Genomic DNA, 13569 nt, shown 5'->3' with positions numbered 1-13569 from the left:
CGGCTGGGGGTATGGGCTCTGGGATGGGGCCAGGGATGAGGGGTTTGGGGTGTAGGAGGGGACTCCGGGCTGGGTTCGGAGGGCAGGAGGGGGATCAGGGGTGGGGTAGGGGGGCAGGGGTGGAGCTCCGGGCGGGGCTTACCTCAAGCAGCTCTCGGAAGCAGCCTCATGTCCCCCCTCCGGCTCCTACATGGAGGTGCAGCCAGGCAGCTCTGTGTGCTGCCCCTTCTGCAGGTGCCGCCCCGCGGTTCCCGGCCAGTGGGAGCTGCAGAGTTGGGGGCAGTGTGCAGAACACCCTGGCTACCTCTACACATAGGAGCCGGAGAGGCGGGACATGCCACTGCTTCTGGGAGCCATGTGGAGCCACAGCAGGCAGGAAGCCTTCCCTAGCTCTGCTGTACTGCCGATTGGACTTTTAATGGCTCGGTCAGCAGTGCTGACCGGAGCTGCCAGGGTCCCTTGTCAACCGGGCATTCCAGTCGAAAACCGGACACCTGGCAACCTATCCTGAACACTCACTCCTTGTGCATTGCCCCAAACGAGTTAAATCAACACAGCCCACACATGGCATTCCCTCCTCTGGTTCTCCCAGTGAATTCTACCTTCCATGTGTCTGTTAGGGCAGGCCTACACTACAAACTTACATTGGTATAACTATAACGTCGCTCAGGGGTGTGAAAAAGCCACACCCCAAGTGATGTAGATATATCAACCTAACGGCGCTGTGTCGATGGGAGAGCTTCTCATGGAGGTGGATTAACTACGCCAATGGGAGAAGCTCTCCCATCGGCATAGTTGTGTCTTCACTGAATTACTACAGCAGCATAGCTGCACTGGTGCAGCTGCAGCGCTGTACGTGTAGACAAGCCCTTCGACTGGGCCAACTCTTTAGGGCTGGGACTGCATTGCTGGTGCTGAGTGTATTATGTAATAATGATGCAGCTGTGAAAATCGTATCTGGGTTTGGATTCTGAATCTGCCCTTCCCTTTTCTCCCTGCAGCTCCCCCTACAAAAGGAAGGGGTGGTTAGATTCAGAGTTTGAGTTCAGGCCCATTTCTAGCTTGGGCCATGCAGCCTGTAAGCAAGCAAGTTTGGTAGTAAACTTCTTCTGGGGGTTGAGATAATACTGCACCCCAGTCCTCCTCCAGATCAGGGTTGAGCCATGCTGACGGGGGAGCAGTGTGTGGGGGGGGGAACCTTGCTCCGCAGCAATGCTTTAGATAAACAGGACTTCAGTCAACAGTGCTGCAGAGCATAGGCCAGGTGCACAGCACAGGTGGATCCATAGCTGGGAGGATATGTTGCTGGAACAGAGCAACTTGTTTCCTCACTCTAAAATTTTGTGTGCATCCTCTTTATGATAACAACAAGGAGTCTGGTGGCACCTTAAAGACTAACAGATTTATTTGGGCATAAGCTTTCGTGGGTAAAATCCTCACTTCTTCAGATGCATAGAGTGAAAGTTACAGATGCAGGCATTATATACTGACACATGGAGAGAAGGGCGTTACTTCGCAAGTGGAGAACCAGTGTTGACAGGGCCAATTCAATCAGGGTGGATGTAGTCCACTCCCAATAATAGATGAGGAGGTGTCAATTCCAGGAGCGGAAAAGCTGCTTCTGTAATGAGCCAGCCACTCCCAGTCCCTATTCAAGCCCAGATTAATGGTGTTAAATTTGCAAATGAATTTTAGTTCTGCTGTTTCTCTTTGAAGTCTGTTTATTAAGTTTTTCTGTTCAATGATAGTGACTTTTAAATCTGTAATAGAATGACCAGGGAGATTGAAGTGTTCACTTACTGGCTTTTGTATAAAGTAACAGAGGGTCCTGTGGCACCTTTAAGACTAACAGAAGTATTGGGAGCATAAGCTTTCGTGGGTAAGAACCTCACTTCTTCAGATGCAAGTAATGGAAATCTCCAGAGGCAGGTATAAATCAGTATGGAGATAACGAGGTTAGTTCAATCAGGGAGGGTGAGGTGCTCTGCTAGCAGTTGAGGTGTGAACACCAAGGGAGGAGAAACTGCTTCTGTAGTTGGATAGCCATTCACAGTCTTTGTTTAATCCTGATCTGATGGTGTCAAATTTGCAAATGAACTGGAGCTCAGCAGTTTCTCTTTGGAGTCTGGTCCTGAAGTTTTTTTGCTGTAAGATGGCTACCTTTACATCTGCCTTTGTGTGGCCAGGGAGGTTGAAGTGTTCTCCTACAGGTTTTTGTATATTGCCATTCCTGATATCTGACTTGTGTCCATTTATCCTCTTGCGTAGTGACTGTCCAGTTTGGCCAATGTACATAGCAGAGGGGCATTGCTGGCATATGATGGCATATATAACATTGGTGGACGTGCAGGTGAATGAGCCGGTGATGTTGTAGCTGATCTGGTTAGGTCCTGTGATGGTGTTGCTGGTGTAGATATGTGGGCAGAGTTGGTTCTCATGCAACAAACCTCGATGCCAACTCTGCCCACATATCTACACCAGCAACACCAGGAGACAATAAGGGTACACACAGTAAAACAAGGAAAGGTCATAGGATGCAAACATGGGCTATTGGGCTCCCTAAACTCAAGGGAACCGATTTTGATTTCACAGGTTTGACATCAGTCAGTGGTATTAGTCCTGATTTACACTGGTGTAAGGAAGAGGGGAATCAGGCTCATGATCTCTACAAGCAGTTCATTTAGCAGAAGGAGCTACATGACATGCTTGATAGTACAGCCCCAAGAGCTACTCCCTTCTCCTGTGCTAATAAATCATGGCACTAGGGCCACAGAATCTTTTAAAGCCAGGGCCAGATTAGCTTTTTGTGGGCCCGGCGCCGAACATATTTTTGTGGGCAGGGCCACCGAGAGCGGGTTCGGGCCCCGGTGAAAAATTTTTTTCAGGCCCTCCAGCAGGGGCGGAGGGGGTAAAGGGGGGCGCGGGGGGGGGGGGGGGAAGCCGGGCCCGGAATTTTTTCGGGCCCCCCAGCAAGGGCGGACCGGCTAAACAGGGCCGATGAGAGGGGGGGAAGCCAGGCCCCCTTTCGGACCGCCGGGCCCCGGTAATTTGTACCGGCTTCCCCCCCCCTCTCGTCGGCCCTGTTTGTGGGCCCCCATGGGGCAAGGTGCAGGGGGCGCGGGATGGTCAGTCTCCAGAGTGAAAGGCGGGCTGGGGGCAACGAGGCACAGTGCGGTGGGAGCTACCCCGCTCCGCGCAGCCCAGCAGGAGTGAATAGTTTACAAACCTGCAGCTGCCAGACGCACACTGGCCTGCCCAGCACTGTGCTGCCAGCATGCCCCTTCCCCTTGAGGGCGGGCCCGCACCACACTGCCCCCCTGCCCAGTGCCCCACCCTTGTGCTCAGCGCCCCCTCGCCCACTGATCTCTATGCCCAGCCCCCACCCCTCCAGAGACCTTCCCCGCTGGCCTCCCACCACAACTGCACAGCACCCTGCACCCCACACTGCTCGCCCAGCGCCCCCTGCCCATACACCTCCCCACTGCCCACCACCTTCCTCACAGTCCCACCATCACAGCTGCACAGCACCCCATATTCCTGAGGGGATTTTGCACCAAAAAATAAATTCTGCGCACAATATTTTATTTTATGCACCTCTTTTCCCCAGCCCCCACTTCCCCTATCCTCTTCTCTTCCTCATCCCACGCCCCTCCCCCACCGCTCCATCTCTTCCCCACTGCCTCTTTCCCCCTGCCCCCGCTTCCCTCATCCCCTTCTCTTCCCCATCCCATCCCATGCCCCTTCCTCACTGCTCCATCTCCTCCCCACCCCACCCCCTTCGTCCCCACTGCCTCTTTCCCCCAGCTCCCGCTTCCCCTCCCGCCCCCACTTCCGCTGTCCCCTTCTCTTCTCCATACCATGCCCCTTCCCCACCGCACCATCTCCTCCCCACCCCACCCTCTTCCTTCCCCACTGCTTCTTTCCCCACCATAGGCACTCACGGTTGTACTGTACAGAAAACAGGATGGCTCCCAGCACACAGAACGGGAGCTTAACCAGCACTAGGACCCAGAAAGTGGCATCTTCTGAGCAGCACCCTCTTTTTTCAGCGGGGCAGCTCTGTGCTTGCAGAAAGGGAGGGGAGGCAGTGGCATGTGACTTTGTGTAGCCCCACATCTCGCCTCTGTTTGGGGGCACTGCCCCCCAAGCTAAGCCCATGGGCGTTCTCAGCTGCCACCCCAATCCCTTTGCTTCTCGGTCACTTTTGTAAGGGAAGCAAAGAAATCTGCAGGGGATCTGTTTTCATTCCCCCAGGAGTACCCCACACAGAACCCCCACTGCCCAGTGCTCCCCCCCAGACCCTCCAGAGATCCACTCCCCCGCGCCCTTCCTGCCCCCCAGCCACACTCACCAGCCTGCTGGAAGTGACTATGTCCATGCATGAGCTGAGCCTGCAGTACTGCTGTGGCCAGTCAGGGATCTCTCTGGCCCCTCGGAAGCGGCACAACCAGCCAGGACAGAGTGGGAGCCCGGCCTGCCCCGGCCAGGCTCCCTCAGGACCCACATGCCTGGAGGGGCCCAGCCCACCACTCACACCCCAGGAGTTAGGAGGGAGAGAGGGGGGTGAAGAGGAGTGAGTGGTGGGTGGGGCCTCGTCCAGGCAGAACCCAGCCAGAGCAGGTTGGAGAGGTGGGGTCACAGTCCGAACATCGGGGCCCCTTCTACCCGGCGCCATGGTAAACCCGGTACTGTTTAAAGCTAAACTTTGTTTGTATGCAAATAGTTACAAATATGCAAATTAACTCATTTAATAATTTGCAGGCAATGTCACACACAGAGCTACACAAAACTTATGTCTACACTGCAACCGGAGGTATGACTGCAGCTCCAGCTTTTGTCTAGCTAGTATGGCTAAAAAGAGCAGTGATGACGTGGCAACACAGACCCCGGCATAGGCTAGCCACATGAGTACTCATACAGGGTCCCAGGTGGGCTTGTACAGCCCATGCGCAAGCCTGTCCCGCTATGTCTTCCCTGCTGTTTTTAGCCATGCTGGTTATATTAACGCTAGTTGCGGGTATGTCTACTGTTGCATGTTAGGAGTGCAAGACTCTGTGCTTTGCCCCTGTGCAGGAGCATGACTTCTTGTGGCCGTGGCTAACCCAGCCCTTCTAGCTGTAACTGTGCACATCTGTCATGGGCCATACCTAGCCTGTGGGGCTCCCTACATCCTGCCCCAGGAAAGGAGCAGCGAGGGTGGTTCTCCAAGCCTGCCTAGAGAGGCCTCCTGGAAGCAGCCAGTCACAGCCCAGGAGGCTCAGATAAAAGAAGCTGCAGGGCCTTAGCAGGCCAGTTCCTGGGTGGGACGAGGGGGGCACATCCCATCCCACCCTCTCTGGCCACAGGCACTTGAGGGCTAGCCAGAGTTTGGGTCTGGCTGCGTTTGTGTAAGCTGGGAGAAAGGGGACCTGAGAACTTTAACCCTCAGGTAAGGGCTGAAGACAAAGGGGCCAGGAGGGAAGAGGCCCAAGGAACGAGCAGCGATGAATTGAAGTGAGCAGTACGTGGCTGTTGTGTATAAGGGCCCAGGTTCCTCCATTGGTGAAGTCCCTGAGAAAGGGACCAGGCCTGTTTGGAAACCCAAGCAAAGGGCTGAATTTAAAGGGCCAAGAGCTGGGGCTGAAGACCATGGCAAGGGCAGACAGACCGCTTTGTTGGAGGTATTGCTCCCCTGGAAGGGGTTCATTTTGACTGTGTGACCCAGCTGAAGGGCTGAGCCACTCAGACCCACCAAGCGAGGTTGACAGCCTACGGGGGCACTAAGAACGTGAAAAGGACTGCAGTATCGCATGCAGCAGCAGGAGGCACTCAAGAGGTGAGTGCCTCGCCGTTATAACATCTCTTGGCAATTCAGTTTGACACTGAAGAAAAGGCTGGTGATCTAAATAATGAAGCATTAAGGGCAGCAGCGCAGAAGCTGTAAGCATTCTGATTGCAAGCTTTGTGACATGGGAATGCTTTCCCCTCAACCTCCCTGGGTAAGTAGAATGATGTTAGGCAAATGCTTATGATCTCACTCATTCCAAATATGGATTTTTATTTATTTATTTATTAGTGGGAAGCATTTAAAATAACCTGTCCCTTTAAGTGACGAGAGGGCATATTTTCCAGCTGTGACTGAGGAAAGGTTTCTTCCACTCAGGTGAGGATGACAGCCAGCTTTTGTCTCCTTCTTCATGTGGCATGCATCACAAAAGATAATGGCTGAGGATGGATTAATAGTTAATCTGGTTAACTTCTATTCTCTTCCCACCCCACAAGATCCCTGCACGTATTCTAGCCAGTCAAAAGTCCTTGTACAAAATGACAGAGTTCATGAAGAAAATAGAAAGAATTGTCATAAGCTTACAGGGACAAAGACCTTTAAATTCTGCTCATTTTCTTTCACAGTTAGGCCCTGGTGAAGAATATAGTTGGTATCTAATTTCCTGTGTTCTCAGCATGACTCTCTGGGTGACACTTATGGGAATCATTAGGTCACAGAGGAGAGCTCTGAAGGTAGATCAATATTAATGGCCCTGGGGCGTTTGCTGGGGCGTTTTGACAGTAAATTGGAAACACGGATAATATTTTCACCATTAAGTGAGCATCTAATCTTTTAATTCTCTGTCAGCAACAACCCTCCTCACGCACCACCCTTCAGAATTCAGCGTCCCACAGAAAAGCATTCTTAAAGGTGAGGACAAGTTAATTTCAAGAGGCTGTAAATGAAAAACAGAGGTCAAGCTCACAGTCAGGAATGGGAAAATTGGTCCCATTGTTACAGGAAGAAAAGAACATCAGAAGTCTTTTAGAAATGTCAAGAGTGGAGTATTGCTGTGTGCTCACTGCTGAGCACGGGCAGTTTGAGGGAGGCTTGCTTCAAATACACCTCCTATACAAAAACTCAGAAATGTTTTCTAGGAAACTTTAAATATTGGCTAGAATAGTCTTCTGATGAAAACACAGTCATTATTTCTTCGAACGTGCTACCTACTGCAGAGCAAGCATTACATGTTGCCGAATGGTGGCTTTTAAATCCTCTGACTATACCCGGAAGTTAAATGAAATGTTTGAACCTGAGCATTCATTTATATTTATAAGAGCCTGAGTCTGCAAACCCTTGTACCACTGAAGTCAATGGAACTACTGGTGAAAGGACCCTTATATGAGGATGGGCTCACGGGATGAGGCTCCAAGTAATTGGGTACTTATTTAAAAATAATGATCTGCTGAGCTATTCTGTTAAGGAAACAGACAAAGGGGATATTTAGTCTAAGATCATACAGCACAAGTCCCTGGCAGAGCCCCGAAGATCATGTCCCTTATCATACTTTTGGGCATGAACATCATAACCAAGGCTACGATTATGTCACAGATTCCGTGACTTCCATTGACCTCCATGACATTTTCTGCCCTGGGGCTGGAGCTCCCAGCCAGCCCCACCCTCACAGCTCTTAGCCCACAACCTGACGGGGGGACCCCCGTGCAGCTGCCCAGCCGCGGCGGACTCCCTACATCTGCCCAGTGGCAGCGGGGACTCCCCAGAGCTTCCCAGCTTCAGCCAGGGCCAGTGGCTGGGGGACCCTGCAGCTACCAGCTGCCTGGGTGAGGGGACCCTGCAGAAGCCCAGCCCCGCGGGCAGGGGGACCCTGCAGATCCCACACACCGCAGCAGTGCGGGACCAGGAGCCCCAGCAGCAGTGAGTGCCCACCTATCCCTTTTGTCAGGGATATTTTTAGTGAAAGTCAGAGACAGGTCATGGGCTGCTGGGAATTCTTGCTTATTTCCCGTGACCTGTCCATGACTTTTACTAAAATATCCATGACAAAAACTTAGCCTTAATCATAACTATTGTCTTTATAGCTATGAATGAGGTGAGGCTTCATTTGGAGCCTAACAATGATACTTCCCTACATGGTCGGCTCTGAAAACTTACCAAGGTTGCACCTGCATGAGCTCTGTACTTTGGAGGGGTGTGGATGGGCATGAACCCACTGTAATGGTACTCCCACCCAGCGAGCACTGGTGGTCTGACTTACCCCACCAGCCGGCCTCCTGTGAACCTACAACTTCAGAAGATGACCATAAGGTCCCAACCGTTCCTGGTAGCCTCAACCCCTTCCCCACCCCCAGTTGGTCCCTCCTCTGTTTGGCAAACTCTCCTGACACCCCCACCTCTCCAGGGATGGCTAGCTTCTCAATTTTTCCCAGAAGCTGCCAAGCCCTTGACTCACAAATCATTGAAGTGGAGGACTGGAAAGGACCTCAAGAGGTCTTCTAGCCCAGTCCCCTGCACTCAAGGCAGGACTAAGTATTATCTCTAGACCATTCCTGACAGGTGTCTGTCTAACCTGCTCTTAAAAATCTCCAATGACAGAGATGCCACAACTTCCCTAAGTAATTTGTTCCAGTGCTTAACTATCCTGATAGTTAGGAAGTTTTTCCTAATGTCCAACCTAAACCTCCCTTGCTGCAATTTAAGCCCATTGCTTCTTATCCTATCCTCAGAGGTTAAAGAGAACAATTTACTTCCCTCCTTTTAACAACCTTTTATGTTCTTGAAAACTGTTTTCATGTCCTCCCCCTCAGTCTTCTCTTCTCTGGCCTAAACAAACAAACAAAAGTCAATCTTCCCTCACAAGTCATGTTTTCTAGACCTTTAATCACTTTTGTTGCTCTTCTCTGGACTTTTTTTGGGGGGAGGGGGAGATATCCTATCTCCTAGAACTAGAAGGGACCTTGAAAGGTCATTGAGTCCAGCCCCCTGCCTTCACTAGCAGGACCAAGTACTGATTTTTGCCCCAGATTCCTAAGTGGCCCTCTTAAGGATTGAACTCACCACCCTGGGTTTAGCAGGCCAATGCTCAAACCCCTGAGCTATTCCTCCCCCCCTTTCTCCAGTTTGTCCACATCTTTTCTGAAATATGGCACCCAGAACTGGACACAATACTCCAATTGAGACCTAATCAGCACAGAGTACAGCAGAAGAATTACTTCTCATGTCTTGCTTACAACACTCCTGCTAATACATCCCAGAATGATGTTTGCTTTCTTTGCAATAGTGTTACACTTTTCATTCATTTAGCTTATGATCCACTAGGACCCCCAGATCCCTTTCCGCAGTACTCCTTCCTAGGCAGTCATTTCCCATTTTGTATGTGTGCAACTGATTGTTCCTTCCTATGATGTGATTGGGATAACTCACATGACTGGAGTACTGTCATGGATTGGTTTAAACTGTTCAGGAAGGACAGGCGGGGCAGAAAAGGTGGAGAAGTTGCACTGTATGTAAGAGAGCAGTATGACTGCTCAGAGCTCCAGTATGAAACTGCAGAAAAACCCGAGAGTCTCTGGATTAAGTTTAGAAGTGTGAACAGCAAGGTGATGTCGTGGTGGGAATCTGCTATAGACCAAAAGACCAGGGGGATGAAGTGGACGAGGCTTTCTTTAGGCAACTAACAGAAGTTACTAGATCACAGGCCCTGGTTCTCATGGGGGACTTCAATCACCCCGATCTGCTGGGAGAGCAATACAGCAGTGCACAGACATTCCAGGAAGTTTTTGGAAAGTGTAGGGGACAATTTCCCAGTGCAAGTGCTGGAGGAACCAACTAGGGGCAGAGCTCTTCTAGACCTGCTGCTCACAAACAGGGAAGAATTAGTAGGGGAAGCAAAAGTCAATGGGGCCGGATGCACTGCATCCGAGGGTGCTAAAGGAGTTGGCGGATTTGATTGCAGAGCCATTGGCCATTATCTTTGAAAACTCATGGTGATCAGGGGAGGTCCCGGATGACAGGAAAAAGGCTAACGTAGTGCCCATCTTTAAAAAAGAGAAGAAGGAGGATCTGGGGAACTACAGGCCAGTCAGCCTCACCTCAGTCCCTGGAAAAATCATGGAGCAGGTCCTCAAGGAATCAATTTTGAAGCACTTAGAGGAGAGGAAAGTGATCAGGAGCAGTCAGCATGGATTCACCAAGGGCAAGTCATGCCTGACTAACCTAATTGCCTTCTATGATGAGATAACTGGCCCTGTGGATTAGGGGAAAGCAGTGGACGTGTTATTCCTTGACTTTAACAAAGCTTTGGATACGGTCTCCAACAGTATTCTTGCCAACAAGTTAAAGAAGTATGGGCTGGATGAATGGACTATAAAGTGGATAGAAAGCTGGCTAGATCATTGGGCTCAACAGGTAGTGATCAATGGCTCCATGTCTAGTTGGCAGCCGGTATCAAGCGGAGTGCCCCAAGGGTCAGTCCTGGGGCCGGTTTTGTTCAATATCTTCATTAATGATCTGGAGGATGGTGTGGATTGCACCCTCAGCAAGTTTGCAGATGACACTAAACTGGGAGGAGTGGTAGGTCCTCAAGGAATCAATTTCAACTGGAGGGTAGGGATAGGATACAGAGGGACCTAGAAAAATTAAAGGATTGGGCCAAAAGAAATCTGATGAGGTTCAAGAAGGACAAGTGAAGAGTCCTGCACTTAAGACGGAAGAATCCCATGCACTGCTACAGACTAGGGACCGAGTGGCTAGGCAGCAGTTCTACAGAAAAGGATCTAGGGGTTACAGTGGACGAGAAGCTGGATATGAGTCAACAGTGTGCCCTTGTTGCCAAGAAGGGTAATGGCATTTTGGGCTGTATAAGTAGAAGCATTGCCAGCAGATCGAGGGATGTGATCATTCCCCTCTATTCGGCATTGGTGAGGCCTCATCTGGAGTACTGTGTCCAGTCTTGGGCCCCACACTACAGGGGTGTGGAAAAATTGGAAAGAGTCCAGTGGAGGGCAACAAAAATGATTAGGGGGCTGGAGCCCATGACTTGTGAGGAGAGGCTGAGGGAACTGGGATTGTTTAGTCTACAGAAGAGAAGAATGAGGGGGGATTTGATAGCTGCTTTCAACTACCTGAAAGGGGGTTCCAAAGAGGATAGATCTAGACTGTTCTCAGTGGTAGCAGATGACAGAATAAGGAGTAATGGTCTCAAGTTGCAGTGGGGGAGGTTTAGGTTGGATATTAGGAAAAACCTTTTCACTAGGAGGGTGGTGAAGCACTGGAATGGGTTACCTAGGGAGGTGATGGAATCTCCTTCCTTAGAGGTTTTTAAGGTCAGTCTTGACAAAGCCCTGGCTGGGATGATTTAGTTGGGGATTAGGTCCTGCTTTGAGCAGGGGGTTGGACTAGATGACCTCCTGAGGTCCCTTCCAACCCTGATAATCTATGATTCTAAGTGGAGTACTTTGCATTTGTCCTTATTGAATTTCATCCTGTTCACCTCAGACCATTTCTACAGTTTGTCCAAATCATTTTGAATTTTAATCTCATCCTCCAAAGCACTTGCAACAGCTCTCAGCTTGGTATTGTCTGCAAACTTTCTAAGTGTACTCTCTGTGCCATTACCTAAATCATTGATGAAGATATTGAACAGAACTGGACCCAAAACTGATCCCTATGGGACCCCACCTGATATGCCCTTCCAGCTTGACTCTGACCCACTGATAACTACTCTCTGGGATCAGTTTTCCAACCAGTTATGCACCCACCTTATACTAACTCCATCTAAATTGTATTTAGTATTAGTCCTTTTGCTCAGGCTGAGCACAAACACTACACATCAGAACTGATCTACATTTTTCAGCTTAAAAACTATCCAGCTGAGAAGTGGGGGGGGAGGGAGTCACAAGAAAATGTCATTTTTCAACTTTTGTTAATGTGACTGGAAACTTCAAAACAAAACAAAAATGTTTCCAATATTCCAGTTTGTGTTTTGAAAACTGAAAACAAAAATTGGATTTTTGTTTTTTCCCTTTTCTTCTCCCCTACCCCTCCCATTTCCCACCAAAGAAAGAACGAGGGCTGGGTTTAGTTTCTAATTTTTGTGGGGGGCGGGGGGTTTCCTCCATTTTGCACCATGTAACTTTTCAAAGCTGCAACTTTGGAAAAATTACAGAGTGGGGAAAAGGGAAAAAATATAAAAATAATTTTGGAAGAGTCTGTGTGTGAACCACGTACACACACAACGCTGGACCTTATGCTTGTTATCACCTTCAGTGGCAAAAAGCAAAGGAGAAAGAGCAAAGAAAAACTGGAAAGTTTCCAAATTTTTTGGAAATGCTGGAAAAAAAAAAAAAAAGAATCCCCCCCGCCCCATTTTGAAGCCTTCAAAATGGAAACAAATTCACAATTGCAAAATTTTTCATGAACTTTTTTTTTTCCATTTTTCAACCAGCTCTACTTCACACAGAGGCCCTAAATCCTTGAACTGGCCTGCCACTGCATGACCTAAAGCTCTGTCTCTCCTTCCTTCTCCATAGGCCTAAACATGTTTCCAGTATAAAAGCCAATCTTAAAAATGATTTTTTATTATTTACCATTACAGGCAAAGAGCCAAGAAAGGGCTGCAACATAGAAGGGCTAAGTTCTTCTGTAAATGTAAAAAGACAGTACTGTTACTCCTGGATTGGGCACAAGTTATGGCTCAGAAAAGGATGGTTGACCATGGAATCCCCTCAGTCAGCCTTAACTATCAAAAAGCAAAGGGCTGCTAATCTCATCCGCTAAACAATCCCACTTGCTATCAAAGGTGGTAATTAAGGGCCAAATTTCCAGCAGGCTGACAAAAATAGGTCTGCCAACATGCATAAACTGGATAATTACATGCACGACTGGGTACTTATGAGGCGCAAACACTGATTTCACTCCCACAAATGGATGCACCTGTAAATATTGCAAGCTTATTTTTGGAGGCCAATGAAAACGTGGTCCTAATCCTTTGCTGTTGGCAAGGCTAACTAATTTGTATGCTGTTCCATTCACTAGGATGCTGTGAATACACGTATGGCCAAAAGAACTCTGAAACGACAGACCTTGTTATCAAGCGCTAAAGGAAATTGCAAAGGTTGTTAAAACGATTTGGCAAAAATTCAAATACCCGACCTTCACTTCAAGACAGGCGGGAACTAGGACCTTGTCTACACTGGGAAATCAGTAGCTAGCCACTCATATAACTGCACTGATGCAAACCCCCTAGTACAGACAGGCCAATTTTGTCTCAGTGTAGCTTATTCCTGCTTGGCTTTGGGATAAACCGTGCCAGTGCAATTTGCCATTTTTGGCACCCTGCCTGCATACACTTGAGTTTTGCCTCAGTGCACTATCACACTTTTTACCATTCCACAAGCTCAGGTAATGTGCTTATTTAATTTATTTATTGCAGCTGGTTAGAGGGAACTTTAACTAGAAATCCTTCTTGGTTATAAACTCAAGATGGATCTGAACCATGACACTTAGATCCAGAACCAGATCCCTCCAAAGCCTGAGAGTGTTTAGATCAGGATTTTGATTCCGACCTAGCTCTCCTTTGAAAAAGCAAACAAACAAAACCCATCGTTGCTGAAGGATTTACTGCGGCCCCTGTTGGCCTTTACCATAATAAATACGATTAATAATTGTTGTGAGGAAAAAATATATTTGAATGTTCTTTGCTAGTGAAAGCTAAAATCACCCTCATTAAAGTACAGTTTTGCTCTGAAATGTGACGAAAAATGGCATCTCCTTACTCAGCGGATCTGCTCTCTGAGTATTCAGTC

This window comes from Terrapene carolina, unplaced genomic scaffold (genome assembly GCF_002925995.2).
Source record: "Terrapene carolina triunguis isolate 2854851 unplaced genomic scaffold, T_m_triunguis-2.0 Scaffold189, whole genome shotgun sequence".
NCBI classification, from domain to species: domain Eukaryota; kingdom Metazoa; phylum Chordata; order Testudines; family Emydidae; genus Terrapene; species Terrapene triunguis.
The sequence above is the reverse complement of the archived record's forward strand: the minus strand, read 5'-3'. Positions refer to the sequence as shown.